Source organism: Nyctereutes procyonoides, unplaced genomic scaffold (assembly GCF_905146905.1).
Source record: "Nyctereutes procyonoides isolate TBG_1078 unplaced genomic scaffold, NYPRO_anot_genome, whole genome shotgun sequence".
NCBI classification, from domain to species: Eukaryota; Metazoa; Chordata; class Mammalia; order Carnivora; family Canidae; genus Nyctereutes; species Nyctereutes procyonoides.
Genome location: NW_026575139.1, coordinates 24,793,251 through 24,808,840, shown reverse-complemented (window position 1 = coordinate 24,808,840; position 15,590 = coordinate 24,793,251).

The following is a 15,590-nucleotide window of genomic DNA, read 5'->3' as shown; positions in this document are numbered from 1 at the left end:
AAGTACTGAGCATTTGCTACATGCCAGGCTTTGGACTGGGTAGCTTACCTGCATTGTCTCTTTTAATCTTCATAATAACCCAGAAAGGTAGAAATTATTCTTATTACTTCCCTTTTACAGACAATGAAACTGAAGCTTGGAAAAAATTCAACAGCTTGCCCAAGGTCACACAATACCCCAATTCCACGTCTTGGGTTTGAACCTAGAGAGTTAAGTCCAGAGCCTGCACTGCTAGCCTCCATACTGTACAGCCTCTGATGATGATTCTGACAATAAGATCACGGGGTGGGGGTCAAAGAAGGGAAATGTTGTTGTGTGCTGGGGTGGGGGAGGAAGCATCCTAGGGGGGTGGGTACTACTTGAAGGAAGGAAAAGATGGGTAAAGCAAAAAATAGGTGTTTGGCTGGAAGATGATCCCTGAAGGCTCAGGGGACCCACCAGTGGGGCATCAGGAGGAGGTCCTCTGTCCTTCGCACACGAGGAATCACTACTCTAAAGCAGGGTCCTTTGGCTGTCCAGCAAAGGACTCAAAGCTTGAACAGGAACCTTTGGGGTCTGTGGCATCAGAATGGAGAGAGAAAATAGCAGTAGCCTCCTGAGAGGCCCTGGGCATAGGGTTGGCCCGAATCAGATTGACACTGTCATCTTCACATCAACCACATGGTTTGCTTTGAGGAAGATGTTTTGTTTTGCTGTGACTGTGGTAGGGGTGCCCCAGGGAGTATGGACAGAGGCCTGCAAATCTGTAGAAGTTTCCAGAAATCTTAGGGAGGAGCTTGAGTTTCACTTAAGCCATAAAATCTTAGGGAGGAGCTTGAGTTTCACTTAAGCCATAAAAGTGTTGGAGGTGGAGTGAGGGGGAGATTTTATCCAATGGGTCACACAAGTACTTCCTTGCCTAGGAGCTGGTCAGAAGGCTAGCTCCAGGCAGAGAAGGGCCACTGATGGCCAGTGGAGATCTGGAAGGGAACATGTGTGCAACCCCAGGCTCAGTTCTGGCTCTTACAAGCATTGATGGAATTTCACTTAGCTGCAGCTGGCCTGGCCCGGCAAGCCTGCAGCCAAAGCAGCCTGGAAAGAAATGGCCAACCCTTCTGAGAACCAGGCTTAGGCCAGAGGAGTGAAAAGCCTGGAGGATTCTTCTCTGAGCAGGCACCTGTGTGAGAAGCCACTGGCTGCTGTCACCTGTGTTGTGTAGGCCACACTGCACTGCACAGTACCCTTGCTGACTTCTTTTTTTTAAATATTTATTTATTCATGAGAGACACACAGAGAGAGAGAGGCAGAGACACAGGCAGAGGGAGAAGCAGGCGCCATGCAAGGAGCCCAACATGGGACTCGATCCCAGGTCTCCAGAATCACGTCCTGGGCTGAAGGCAGCGCTAAACCGCCGAGCCACCCGGGCTGTCCCCTTGCTGACTTCTGTTGTGGCCATGGGTGTCCATGTTTTGCTCTCTTATTATACTTCAAGCCGCTGTTGCTCCTCCAAGTATAGCCCATAGACCAGCAGAAACAGCATTACTTGAGATCCCCTTAGAAATACTGACTCTCAGGGCACCCAGGTGGCTCAGTCTAAGCATCTGCCTTTGGCTCTGGTCATGAATGGTCCTGGAGTCCTAGGATCAAGCTCCACACTGGGCTCCCTGCTCAGTGGAGAGCCTATTTCTCCCTCTCTCTCTGCCCCTCCCCCAGCTTGTGCTCTCTCTTGCTCTCGCTCACTCTCTGTCTCAAATAAATTTAAAAAAAATCTTTTTAAAAAATGTTGAATCTTATCACAGAATACTGGATCAGAATCTGGATACAGAATCTAGTCCCCCCCCCCATCCCCTTATCTGCAAGGGAGACATTCCAAGACCCTTGTGGATGCCTCAAACCACAGATAGTACCAAGTCCTATATATACAATATTTTTTCCTATACATACATACTCATGATAAAATTTAACTTAAAAATTAGACACAGTAAAGATGAACAACAATAACTAATAATAAAATAGAATAGACTGTCATAAAAGTAATGTGAATGTGGTTGCTCTCTCAAAATATCTTATTGTCCTATACTCATACTTCTTGTGATGAAGTGAGAGGATAAAATGCCTTGGTGGTGAGATGAAGTGAGATGAGTGAGGCAGGCATTGTGACACAGTGTTAGGGCCACTAGTAACCACCTGATGATATGGACATAGGAGGCTCATTTGCTCCTGGACCTGATCTTGGTTGACCTAAGATCACTGAAATGACAGAAAGCAAAACTGCAACTAAGGGGGCACTCCAAGGTCCCCAGGAATTTTGAATGCATATTACAGTTTGAAAAACACTACTACTTGGAAGAAAGAGTTATCCATGCCAAAGTTATCTTTATATACTAAGCTTTTGTATCCCGGCTGCTTGGCAATAAGCAGGTACTCAATAAACGTATGCTTCAACTTTTTATTTTGAAATAATTTTAGACTTACGGAAAAGTTGCAAAGAGTATGCGGTTCCCATACACCCTTCCCCCAGCTTCCTCTGATGTTAACAGCTCATAGCACCAGACTGCAAGTATCAACTCAACATGGTAAATGAACTAAACCAGAGTTCCTTTTCAAATTTCATCACTTCTCCCCTAATGTCTTTTTTCTATTCCAGGACCCCTGTGGCATTTAGTTGTAGAGTTTCCATCTCTTTTGATCTGTGACAGTTCTTTAGTCTGTCCCTTTCTTGCTAATGAGCACTTTTCTAATGAATACTCCTCCGTGATGTTTTAGTCGGCCAACTTGAGTATGCCTGACGCTTTCTTGTGATTATGTTAAAGTTAGGCATTTTGGGCAAGAATACCCCAGAAGTGATGCTGTACCCTTATCTCCTGTGGACATGTCTTATTACTAATGATGTTAACCCTGATCACTTGGTGAAGCTCCTGTTTGCTGGGTTTTGTCACTCTCTACTGTAAAATTACTACTCTCCTTCCCTTTGTAATTAGTAAGTATCTTGGGCATGATGGAAGAAGAATTTTTTTTTGAGACTCTGCAAATATTCTGATTCTCCTCAAACTTCTTCCCAACTAATTTTAGGATCCATCGCTGGTGGGTCTTACCTACAACAGTTATTGCTGTTGTGCTTGCCTGGTGATGGTTTTGTATTTCCTTCATTCTGTATTTATTAACTGAAATTCTTCTATAAAGAAGAGCTGCACCTTCTCCCATTTTTCTCATTTTTTTTTTTTTACTCAGTAAAGACTCATGGCTATTTATTTTATTCTGTAGGTTATAATTCAGTATTATTGTCATTATTATCATCTTATTTTGTTCTTCAAATTGTTCCATCCACTGGGAGCTCCCACAAGTTGACGCCTTGTCCTTTTGCCACGCCCCATCCTTTTCCAAGTGCGTCTTCATTTTTTTGTCACCACAAGATGTTTCAGAGTCATTTTGTCCAGTAAATATTTTTTTTGATGGTTGCTTAACAACGTATATGTGTTTATTTATTTTTTTTATTGGAGTTCAATTTGCCAACATATAGCATAACACCTAGTAAATATTTTCAAATGACTAAATGGTAGAATAAAGAAGGTGCATGTATAGAAACTCAGTCCCTCTGTGATTCCCCAACTAGGAGCTGTATCTAATTCAATTTTCAGCTGGAAGGAAGAATGGGAGATGCTCCTATGACTCATAGGATTACTCACTTCCACTGCCCTATGAAGGTCAAAGCCGGAGACACATTGAAACTGAACGCAGGAGAAACAGGATCTGTGGAGGTTGTAGGCTGGGTAATTGGTCTGCCCTGAAAGTCCAGGGCATGCACTTAAAATATCTATAAGCTGTGCCAGGTGGTGCTTGCGAGCACACTGCTGGAGCCAGATGCCGAGCTGGTTCTGCTACTTACTGTGTATACGCCCCGTGCCTCAGTTTCCCCATCGGCAAAATACAGGTAACAATAGCAGGGCTTGCCATGATGTTGTGTAATGACTAAATGAGTTTAAATGTTTAAGTGGCTTAGAACGATGTGTGGCGCACGGAAACATTCAGCAATCATTAGCCGGGGCCTCACACTTGCCGCAGTTCCCCCAGCCCGCTGAATTCACTGGGCACTGATTCGCTGAGCGTTGTAGCAGGTGGCATCGCTGTGAGCGGCTTCCAAGAGCGAGCAGAAGGCGAAGTCACTGTCGCGGAGCCCACGTTCTCCTAGGATAAAATCAGCCTGCCGCTCCAGGAGACTGCAATACTTTTGAAGACGGCAGTGGGGCGATGGGAACCGCTGTTTTTGTGGGTCACCCAAACCAGCCACCCTCTCCGGGCCAGAGGGTTCGTCTTCCTCCGGGAGCCACCCCGCAGCATGATGGCATCGAAGTCTTAGCCAGTCCAGACATGGTGCTGACCTAGCGCAGTGATGGGTTCAGGCAAAGACACGCCGCCCAGTCAGCACCGGGGAGGCGGGAGGCCTCTGCGCTGGGGCTCCTGTGGGTCAGCACCTCGGAGCTCAGAGCTGGGGCTGTGGGGATGGCCTGAGGATAAGCCACCACCATGCAGGGCGGAGCGGACGAGGAGGGAAACAGAGTCCCAAGGGCGGTGTTCGAGCCCCCGGGTGGAGAATGGGCCTGAAGTCAGCCCTATTCTGGACTTTTCAGTTCCACAACCCAGTGAACTCCCTTTTACTACTCATTACTGAGAGGGCCCTGAGCTTACTTCGATTCCCCACAAAGCTGAGCCCTCAGCGGGAAGCTGGACCCTGTTCTGAGCTCCTGCTCTCCCTCTGAGAATTTAGTTTCCTGCCTTGACCCCAAGTGTAAAGCATCAGGCAGGCAAGTCAGCGCTCCATCCCGCTTCCTACCTCTGGCCCACTGCTGCCTGCTTGGGAAGGGCAGTACTCAGCCCACCCTCCCCGGTTCTCCAGAGCTGGAGCCGCTCCCTCCAGCTCACCCCACACCCCCAACACACACACACACACACACACACACACACACACACACACACACAGATGTGTGTGAGATGGGTGGGCTCAACCATTATGCCCAAGCACCTTTCTGAGGCAAGTCACTTCCCAGGCCTCAGCCTTACCTTCTGCGGCCCTACCTCCTCCATCCCAGCAGGCCTGAGGGGCACTGCCCAGTCCCTGATAGCCAGAGATACCTCCATGCAACCTCAGGAGTCACACTGAGGCTCAAACCCTAGAAGACCCCCCTTTTCATTACCTAACTTCTTGTCCCCAGATTTCTCTCTTTCTTTTCTTTCTTTCTTTCTTTCTTTCTAGATTTTATTTATTCATTCATGAGAGACACAGAGAGAGAGAGAGAGGGAGGCAGAGACACAGGCAAAGGGAGAAGCAGGCTCCATGCAGGGAGCCCGAAGTGGGACTCGATCCCAGGACTCCGGGATCATGACCTGACCCAAAGACAGACAGACGCTTAACCACTGAGCCACCCAGGGGCTCCCCTTAGGGTTTTGTTTTGTTCTTTTCCACCTAGGGTCTTAAATCTAGACCTGGGCAGGTGGCTCAAGGATGTTTGAGCTCTCCCACCTCCATGTCCTGGTCAAAGCCATGTCCTAAGGGCAGACCAAAAGAATCCTAACTGCTACTTCCTTTGAGACGATTTCCATCTCCAAATTCTAGGGAATTCACTGTCTCCACCACCACACTAACATTTCTTTTACTGTCCTCCAAACCCTGTTGTGTTAGCTTTTACTCAGTATATGATTTGCCTCTTTGACAGATTGCCGTCTTAGCTCAGGCTGCCATAAGAAAATGTCCTAGACTGGGTGGCTTAAACAACGGAAATTTACTTCTCACTTCTCACAGTCTAGAGGCTGGGAAGTTAAAGATCAAGGGGCCGACAGATTCAGTGTCTGGTGAGAGCCTTCCTGGCTTCCTGTGTTCTCACATGGCAGAGAGGGAGCAAGCTCCGGTCTCTTCCTCTTCTGAGCCCACTAATGTCTTCATGGGCCCCTACCTTCATGAATGAAGAAATCAGTGGTTGAATAAAGACTTACTGAATGGATGGTGAAATGAGTGAATGAATGAATCAATAAATCCATAACTAATAAGGAGACGCAGTAACAGGACTGGAATGGAGTGGCAGAAGGATTGAAAAGCCCTATAGGGGATGGGGGTTGGACCCAGGGAAGAGAGGAGCAGAGAAAGGAGAAAGGTGGGCACCTATGTAGCTCAGTGGTTGAGCACCTGCCTTCGGCCCAGGTCGTGATCCTGGGGTCCTGGGATCAAGTCCCACATCGAGCTTCCTGCGTGGAGCCTGCTTCTCCCTCTGCCTGTGTCTCTGCCTCTATGTGTCTCTCATGAATAAAATCTTTTAAAAAAAGAGGCAGGAGGTTGGGGCAGATACCACGGCAGGATGGCGGGAGAGAGACAGATGCCACCCAATCTCTCAGCGTTTACATAAAAACCTGGAGGTTGGGCCTTTTATAGAGCTCATTTGTTAGCTTTTTAAAACCTCTTTTTTTGTTTTTGTTTTTTTACCTAAATGCCATTTGTCAAGGACAATGTGCATCTTGCTTTGACATGACCAGCTCAGATGGCTGAGGACTCTGGTCTCGCCTGTCCCTCCCTAGATGTGGGAAGGCCAAGCTGGTCATATCGCCAGCACACCATGCACAGCCTCTGGGGAAGGGCCTGGAAGGTCCGGTGAACTCGAGGTGCCTCCTGAGAGCACTGAGGTGAGGACTCCAAGTCCTCTCCGGGTCAGAGCCAAAGGGCTGCTGCCTCTCCTTCAAGGGCTCCCCTTCTCTGCCTTCTGTCACCTACTCCCCATCCCCGGTTCCACAATGGCATTGCCTGTACCCATGGGACCCCACGGGACCCAGAAGAGCTGCAGATGTTTGCGTGGATTTGCAGCTAGGAATGAAAAGCCAAGGTTTGTTTTGAATGGATTGTGGCTCTGGAGAGAAAGCCCGGGGATGCAAAGCCTCCATGAGTGGGAAGCAGATGGCAAGCAGATGTGGGATGTGGAAAGTCCCTGCTCCAGCGTCAAAGGCCCACCTTGGGGAATGCATCCCTTTCCCGGCATGGGGACCAATCCTGGCGGTGGGAGCCCCAGCTCCAGGTGGAGTCTGCTCAGCTGTGGGCCCTCTTTCTCTCCATTCACATTTCTGTCTTGCATTCCTACAGGATATGCCTGTTGGCATGCCTCTCGCCTGCTCTGTCTCACTGAGCTTCTCTCTCTCGCTCGCTCTCTCTCTGTTCCTCTCTGTCCCTGTCTTCATGTCACTGCTGGTCTTACTCTGTCTCTTGCTCTCAGACAGTCTCTGACTCCGTGTCTGTCCTCTGTCTCTAGCTCTCTCCCTCCCTCTTGCTGGCGGCTCACCAAGGCCAGTGCCCCTACTCTCCATGCTTGGATAAATCTGCCAATCAGCTTGAGCCCCTGGGGTAAGGGACAGGAAGAACAGGCTAAGGGCAGATACCCCAGTTCCATGAAAGAAGGAGATTTTAAGCCAGAAAGGCCTGGACAAGCTGAGGCCAAGAATTTCTCACTTACCCGTAGGGCTGGATATTTAGTCTGAGGTGGAGAGGGCAGGCGGCAAGCAGCCTGGAGCTCCAGAGCCTGCAAGAGCAGCTCCACTGAGGCCCCGCAGGGGTTGGAGGCCCCCTCAGTGTGCTCTCTGCCTCCTGGCTCAGACCCTACCCTCTCCAGTACGGGGGTGGGGGGGGGTTGGGACAGGACAGCTGAGCACCGAGGCCACTGCCTCTCTCATGGACCCAGGCCCAGGTGAGGGGCAGGCAGCGCTGGAGAGGGTGTGTTTTGTATCCCCCACTGTTCTCCCAAGAGCTGGGAGCAGCCCTTCCCTTTCAACCCCTGCGGGGCCTCAGACAGTCTCCAAAGGCAAATGTGCTTTTTCTTTGGCTTGTGTGCAGTCTAAATACTTTATCCAATTGATATCGGCTCCACATCCAGTTGTCTTATTTTCCTTTATGAATCTGTCCACAGCCCTCTGAGTGCTTGGGCAGGGCCTCAGGACCATCTGTGGCACATTCCCAAGGCCACTAGTGACCTCAGACATCAACTTGAAATTCATGTACAGGCTGTGAGGGGCGCCTGGGTGGCTCAGCTGGTTAACTGTCTGCCTTTGGCTCAGGTCATGATCCCAGACTCCTGGGATCGAGCCCCGCATTGGGCTCCCTGCTCAGCAGGGTGTCTGCTTCTCCCTCTTTCTCCCACTCCCCCTGCTTGTGCTCTCTCTCTCTGTGTCATGTAGATAAACAAAATCTTCAAACAAAATAAATTCATGTACAGGCTGTGAATGCCTTGTACAACTTGTGGCGAGGGGTGGTCTTGAGGGATGCACTGAAAACCATCCCCAAACAGGCTGCTGTCATTCCCAGGAAACTGGAATTGTTTAAGAGGGCAATTTCACAAATGATTCTGCAGCTGTGAATGAGGATGCTGTCAGAATACAGCTGAGTCCTGTCTCCCTGGCACCCTCCAAGGCTCTGCTCAGGGCTGCCTTCTCCTTCCAGCGGGCATTTGTCCCAGCCCCCAGGGGCACCGGAATGGCACTGAGTGGGCATCGCTGCAGCACTACATCACAAGCTATGGACTCTGGAGTTTTGTGGCAGCTGAAGCCTTGGTCTGGAACCTATGCATCAAGCACCTATTACGTGCTGACACTGTGCAGGTGGTGAGCAAACCACACGGGATGACATTGCTCATGAAGGAAGCAAAGGGTGGTGAGACTGGGGATAATGGTCAGGGAGGGCCTGGGACAGCACACTGCAGAGGGTGCAGGTCACAGCACCTGTCTCTGAGCTTTGGTGGCTTCACTGGTGAAGCTGGGAGTGATACCAGGGCTGTCTGAGGATTCCGTGACATAATCGATGCCCAGGCACTAGAGATAATAAGGCCTGTGTGGCTAAAGCAATTAGCAGCAGACAGGGCACGGATTCAGCAGGTGCCGTCAGGACTCTGCCCACGTTATCCTTTGGTCTCTGTACCACCTCAGGACACCTGCTAGGGCTTGTCTCCAGGTGTGAGAACCTGCTTCGGCCACCTGCATAGAGGTCAGGGAGGTGCTCATGAAATTCTGCCCCTGGCCCCCAAGGACAGCCCCTAACCAACAGCTCTGGGGTTGGGGTTAACACAGGTCCATCTCCCAAGCTCCCTGCACATGGAGCCACTTCCCCCTGTGGCTTCTCACTTGATATCACATCCTTGTGTGATCTCATTCCTCCTCCCACTTCCTGCAGAGCTACCCTCTGGTCAAGGTGGGTTCTCGCAAGTTCCTAAGGAATCAGTGACAGCAGACTCCTAACTCTGAGGAAATCTGTCCTCTCTGTATTTGAACACACAAAGGCAGTACCATGGGATGCTGGCAGGAGAGTCCCTGGCCTATAGCTCTCGGCCTCAACTCAAGGAATCGAAACATTGATTGTAGGACTCTCTCTCCCTCCCGCCTCCACAGACTTGCACAAGGTACCAAAAGATGGCATAAAATTCATATTTAATCATTATCATCTTTCTTTATCTCTGGGAACCCCAAATGGTTACCTTGAAGTTAATACTTTATTGGTCCTCTCCCTACATCCCATCAGAGGGGAAATAGCAGACCCACACAGGGGAGAGACACATAGAAGCTGACAGGGGCAGATCCAGATGCTGCTCTGGATTACTTTTCTAGACTTTGTGATATTTGTGCTATTTGCTAGCTTAAATTTTTTTTTGAAACTTTTTAAATTTCAAATAAACACTCTCCTTTGTACATAATTTAGTATTATTTTTCTTAACAAGGGATCCCAAAATTTTATTAGCTTCAGATGACAGAGTTCCTCAATATACTTTGACCATTTGATGAGTAAAAGGATTTTCACAGATTAGCTTCTGAATCTGTATATCTCAGCCCTTGTTTCTCCTCTCCTACCTGAATACTCCTGGTACCTTCAGGCCCTGCACCTGTCACTGCATCAGGTGAATCCCTACAGTGGGCAATGGGAACATTCCAGAAAGCCATTTCTAACCACATTGGCTAGTATTAGATGTATTAAACAGCATAAAATGTATTACAGATAACACAACTGAATGTTTTCCCAACATAACTAAATGAACATCTAACAGTAAACCCAACCGAATGCATTTCCAACTCAAATTTCCCTCATTACACCCCTGAATGCCACAGCCACCTCCCCCTACCCGACATGAAGGATGTGACAGAGGAGAAATCATGATGGGGACAGTAGAACTACTACGGTTTAAAAAATCTTACTTTAGCAAATATTATAAAATATATGATCTTGAAAAAGATATATATGACCTTGGAAGGGGCTTGTGCAAGCAAGGAGCCCCAACTATACACCTTGTTAGCTTCTCAGGACGCCTGCCTCTGATGGCTGGCCTCACTGTGAGGCTCAGACATGTCGTATTTGAAGACCTGTGGGTTTTAGCCACATCCTGTGTGTGTGAGAGAGGAGGTGGTTCACTATTATTCTGGGCTCTCCTTTTCTTGGTGCCCCTCAAACCCCAAATCCACTGGGCAAAGCAGAGGAAGGACAGCAGATGATGCTTGTGGCCACTGCTCAAAGTGAATTTGCTCCTGAAGGTTGGACTTCACAGCAAGAGACATCAGATTCTTAAGCCAAATTGCTTTCCTTTTGTATTTTCTTGGTTTAATTTACCCCTTTAATTTTTAAACCAAAGTTTCTTCTGAAAAAATTCCAGGCTTGTCTTCGCTGAATAAAGGGGCAAAGGGACTTAACCTCAGCCAGGCCAGTTGCAGGGGTCAGATTGCCCAGAGGGCAGGCATGCGGGCGGGGACAGGAGCTTTGCCAAGGCCAGAGCCCCCACGTGAGCCAAGGAAGTGGGAAAGGCAATGCCAACATTCATAGGAGGTACTGAGATTTTACAAAACGTCTTTCACAACCATTATCTTTGAGCTTCCCCCTCCCTCTGTGGGGTATGCCATGTAGGTGTTAGAATCAGTGTTTTCTAGTTAAGAGAAATTAAGCAATTTATGCAAGAGTATTCAACTAAGAAGGGGCAAGGTCAGGATTTGAGCCCAGATCTTCCAAATTCAATCTATGATGAAGCCAAAGATAGCTGTGTGTATTGATTTGCTGTTTTTTTTAAGGCTCCATGTGTGTTAGACTGGAAGCACTTTCCATATTCTCTTACCTAAGGGCACCTGGGAGACTCTGTCGGTAAGCATTTGGCTTAGGTCATGATCCCAGGGTGCTGGGATGGAGCCCCACATGGGGCTCCCTGCTCAGTGGAGAATCTGCTTCTCTCTCTCCCTCTGCCTAGCACTTCCTCTACCTGCCACTCCCCCTGCTTGTGCGCATGCTGCCAAATAAACAAAATCTTTTAAAAAATTCTTTTAGCCCTCACCTGTTCTGACCTGAGCTGGGTCTGAAGGGCAAGGTGGTTGGAGGGACCGAGATGGGCAGTAGTCTGCAAGGAGTGCCCACCATAAGCAAAGGCTCAAAAGCAGGCATCACCTGGGCTTGTTCATTTCATGCTTGCGACCCACTGTCCATGGGGCTCTGGTCCAGTCAGGAGAGGGCCCTGTGACCTCTCACCAGCACATGCTTCTCTCCTATGGAAAAGGGACATGAATTGGGCTCTGGAGAAGCTCTGGCAGCAGCAGCTGGAAGGGGCCCTCAGCCGGTCGCTACCCATGAGGTCGCTTCTCTGCAGGTAGAGGCCCTGCCAGGGTGAGTTGGTATGTCACGGAGGCTCTCAACTTCCCAGCCAAGTGATGGGCCTGGTTCCCATACCTCGGCTTTGAAGTTTAATGGTGCTCCTGGCAGCACACAGGGCCTAGCCAACTCCAACCCTTCAGGGTCTCTTCTTCCCGAGGGGCCTGGAGCTGGGGCAAGTCTCTAAGGTGCTTCCCCCAGCTCATCTAGGTGGATGGAGGGGTACCTCCTGCCCTGAAGAGAGGCGTGGAAAGTGTAAGCTCTGACCTGGAAGGGCAGTGGAAGCCTCAGGAGGCACAGAACAGTGGGACCCGATGGAGAAGCCCTACCAGACTGGCTTCCTGGAGCCCCAGAAGTCAGAGGGCCTCACAATCTGTCTCTGATTTGGAAGATGAGCCAAACACTAGCACTTTCTTACCAGCATCCTGTGGGTTTGACTGTCCTGCCCCCAAACTCTACCTCCTTTGAGCTCATATGAGATAAAGTGTCAGGGCCAACTTAACACCTAGACTCGTCACTGGACATGCAACCTTGGCCAAGTTACTTCTGTGCCTCAGTTTTTCATCTGAAACATGGAAATAATTTGTCCGTACCTTATAGATTGATGTGAAGATTAAATGAGTTAACACAGGCAGTACCTTCAGCAGGGCATGGCACAGTATTAGATGCTGGCTATTACTAATCTAAGAGTTCGAGATTACTCCCTAAGACTCCCCAGTATTTTCCCTTGGGGAGTTTCTGTCACTTAAAATGGAGTGACGGGGCTCCTGGGTGGCTCAGTCGGTTAAGTGTCCAACTCTTGGTTCTGGCTCAGATCATGATCTCAGGGTCTTGGGATTGATCTCCTGGTCAGGCTCTGCACTCAGCAGGGAGTCTTCTTGGGATTCTCTCTCTCTCCCTCTCCCTCTGCCCTTCTCCCATACTTTCCCTTTCTCTTTCTCCCTTTAATAAATAAATGAATCTTAAAGATAGATAGATAGATAGATAGATAGATAGATAGATAGATAGATAGATAGATAGATAGGACTGACATTTCAGGGCAGGCCCTAGAGAAAGTTTAAATTCGTCCCAGTGAGATGTTTGAGGCTGCCATGACTAACTGCTAGCACCGGCTGGTTTCTTCTCTCCTGCCACCTCTAGTCCTGGGCTTGGTTCACAGCTCTGCTTCAGCCTCCAGGCAGCTGCTAGCTGGAGAAGAATGTTTACTACCTCATTAGCACTTCTCAACTGTTCATTGTGGACATTAATGACTTTGGTTTCTCCCTCTGGAGTGACTCTGAGCTGCCTTTGAAAAGCAGGACATGTGATGGCCCAAAGACATCCCCAGCTGGTCCCAATTCCCTCCCTCAGTTGCTCCCTTGACCCAGAGAGTGAAACAACTTACTGGTTAGATTTTGGGGATATACATGCACATTGAAAAAAAAGAAAAAGAAGAAAAAGGTCAGACCCTTAATCCTTCTGCAGCACCTGAAACAAAATCTTTCAGCAATTTTCCCCAAAACCTTCCACTTCCTCTTATTCCCCATCCCACACCTGCAGACCTGCCCCTCGCCCTCGCCCTCGCGGTTTGGTACAGGAATCAGGGAGAAGGCAGGGGCCCAAATCTGAAGCAGATGTTTGGGACGATGAGTGAGGTTGGGGTGGAGACAATAGGAAGGATGTGGACCTTGCTAGAACTGCTTGTTGCTCTGACCTGCTGCCAAGGCTGAGAAAAATAGAGGGACTGTTCCCGGTTAAATACCCAGCTTTTACTTGTGCCAAACTTTCCTGGGCCTCAATCCTCAGAGTTTCTGGCTCCACTTCCAAAGTTCTCCCTATCCTTGTGCCAACCACTATCTTGGCCCCTTTTTCCCACCACGCCAAGCCCCTGAGCCCAGTCTGCGCCCCAAAAGCAAGACTAGAGTTGTGCTTTTTAAATCCCTGTATAGCTAACCCACAATGGCATTTTTGGAACCAAAACTCCAGATATGGCCTGACAAAAGTTTTAAAGCACTGCTTCCGGGTATGAGAGGCTGTCTGGAAGACATAACTTGGATGCCAAAACAATACAATTTTCAAGGTGTACGGGGATCAGAAGTCACAATGGTTGAAACCAGAACCACTGTGAAGTAGGGAGATGCATGCATGGCTGCTGCACCCACACCCACCTCCAGACCTCCCACCCACCTCCAGAGCCTGTCAGGATCCAACATGTCTCCCTTGATGAGGATAGCAAGTGCCAGATCTATAGAATACCCAAGTTTTAATTCTGTTGCTTTGAGTATTTGAGGAGACACAGGCTGCCATCATCATAAAGTATCAGAGGAGAAATCCCCCCAGGACAAGACTGAAGGTTTTCCTAAAGGCAATGTGGCCTGACTCAAGGGCCACCTAGCACTGATCCAGATCAGAAGCTTGGGGAATCAATGCTACGATTTGTCCAAACCCCAGAGAATAGGCATTAGCTATAGCACACTACAAAGAAATGAGGAAGGACTTCAATTTCCTGGGTGTGATTAACATCAAGGGAAATTGGAGTGAAGCTCAGTGTTTCCACCCATCATGGTCTCAACCAACCAATTTCAGGGCTGTTCATGAAGTTGATTTGCCTCTTCACGCCTCTAGACTCATTGGAAATGGAATTATTTTCTCTGCCACCTCTGTACAGACCCTTCTGATGGCTGCTAGTGTTGGAGATACCTCCCTCTCCCCATCCACTCAAGATTTTAATTTTATTCACTGAGCTGTAGGCTACTGGCCAGTCCTCCCACTGCCAAAGTCAACACTTCAGGTCTGCTTTGTCTGGAAGAGGAGGTTAAGGGGAGAGTGGGTCCTGAGATCACAAGAGTTCTCTTTCCCAGCCTTTCCTAGGACCTGCTCATGTGATTTATGGGACAATGGGCCTATTTATGGGACAATGGGGGTCTCCTGGTTTGGAATCCATCTTTGCAAATGTTCTTGCTTCTCTGCAAATCAACAGGGAACACAAATTCTGTCTTGTTGTATATGTGTGAGGAGCTAGACAAATTTCACTTGCAGCCATTATTCCTACACTATGGAAAATCTCCAAATGTATAGAAGTGTTCTCCCCACCCAAACCAAACTAAAATGAGAGAAACTATAGGGAAGGCTGGTGATGGGTTTGGGTGTGCAAGCCTTGGGGGAAGGAAATGACAGAAACTGGATTATTTATATATCTGTCTCCCCAAACAAGACTGTGAGCTGCTCAGAGGCAGGGAACACATTCTGTCTCGTGTGTCCCTAGCTCAGTGTACAATGCCTGGTACAGAGGAAAAGTGCTAACATGCAGAGCTGCAAAGAAGGACAGGGAAAAGGGAGGACACTAACCCAGTGATGGAACAGAAACATCAGATTTTGGTGTTTGGTTATTTGGAGGCGGTTGCAGACGTATATTTACAGGAAGTGAAATGACAACTTGGGGCAGGATCAGATCTAGAACTTATGAGATCTAGCACAAAATGATGACATGCACAGCATCTTCCTCTTACACAATTAACATTTTGTTTTCAACGGAACATGAAAACCATCAAAGGCTCTCGAGCTGGCTTGCAAATACTCTGATATCCCTGACTCTGCTAATAGGCAAACAGAGGAATGTCCTGGCAATTCCTTCTGAGTGGGAGTTCTGAGGAGAGAGGGAACATTGCTGGCCTGTAGGAGGATGGGAAGATTCCGAAAGATTCCTTCATGTGCAAAACCCATACTGCAGGTGAAGTGGGGGGTTGTAGAAATGGTGACTTCATCACAGACAGGACCAGGACCCTCACCGTAGGGAAGATGCTATGTTGCTAGTTTCAACAGAATGAGTCTTGTGTGAGGGGGTAGGTCTCCCTTTAACTGGCATTCTCGAAAATGTCTGCTTCCTTAGTGAGATAACCACCAGGAATTTGGCCTTTACCAAACGGTGCTGTTTCATGTAAGGAAAGTCTAGAAACAAAAGATTTATTTAAATGAGGCTTTTTCTGCAGACTTAGTT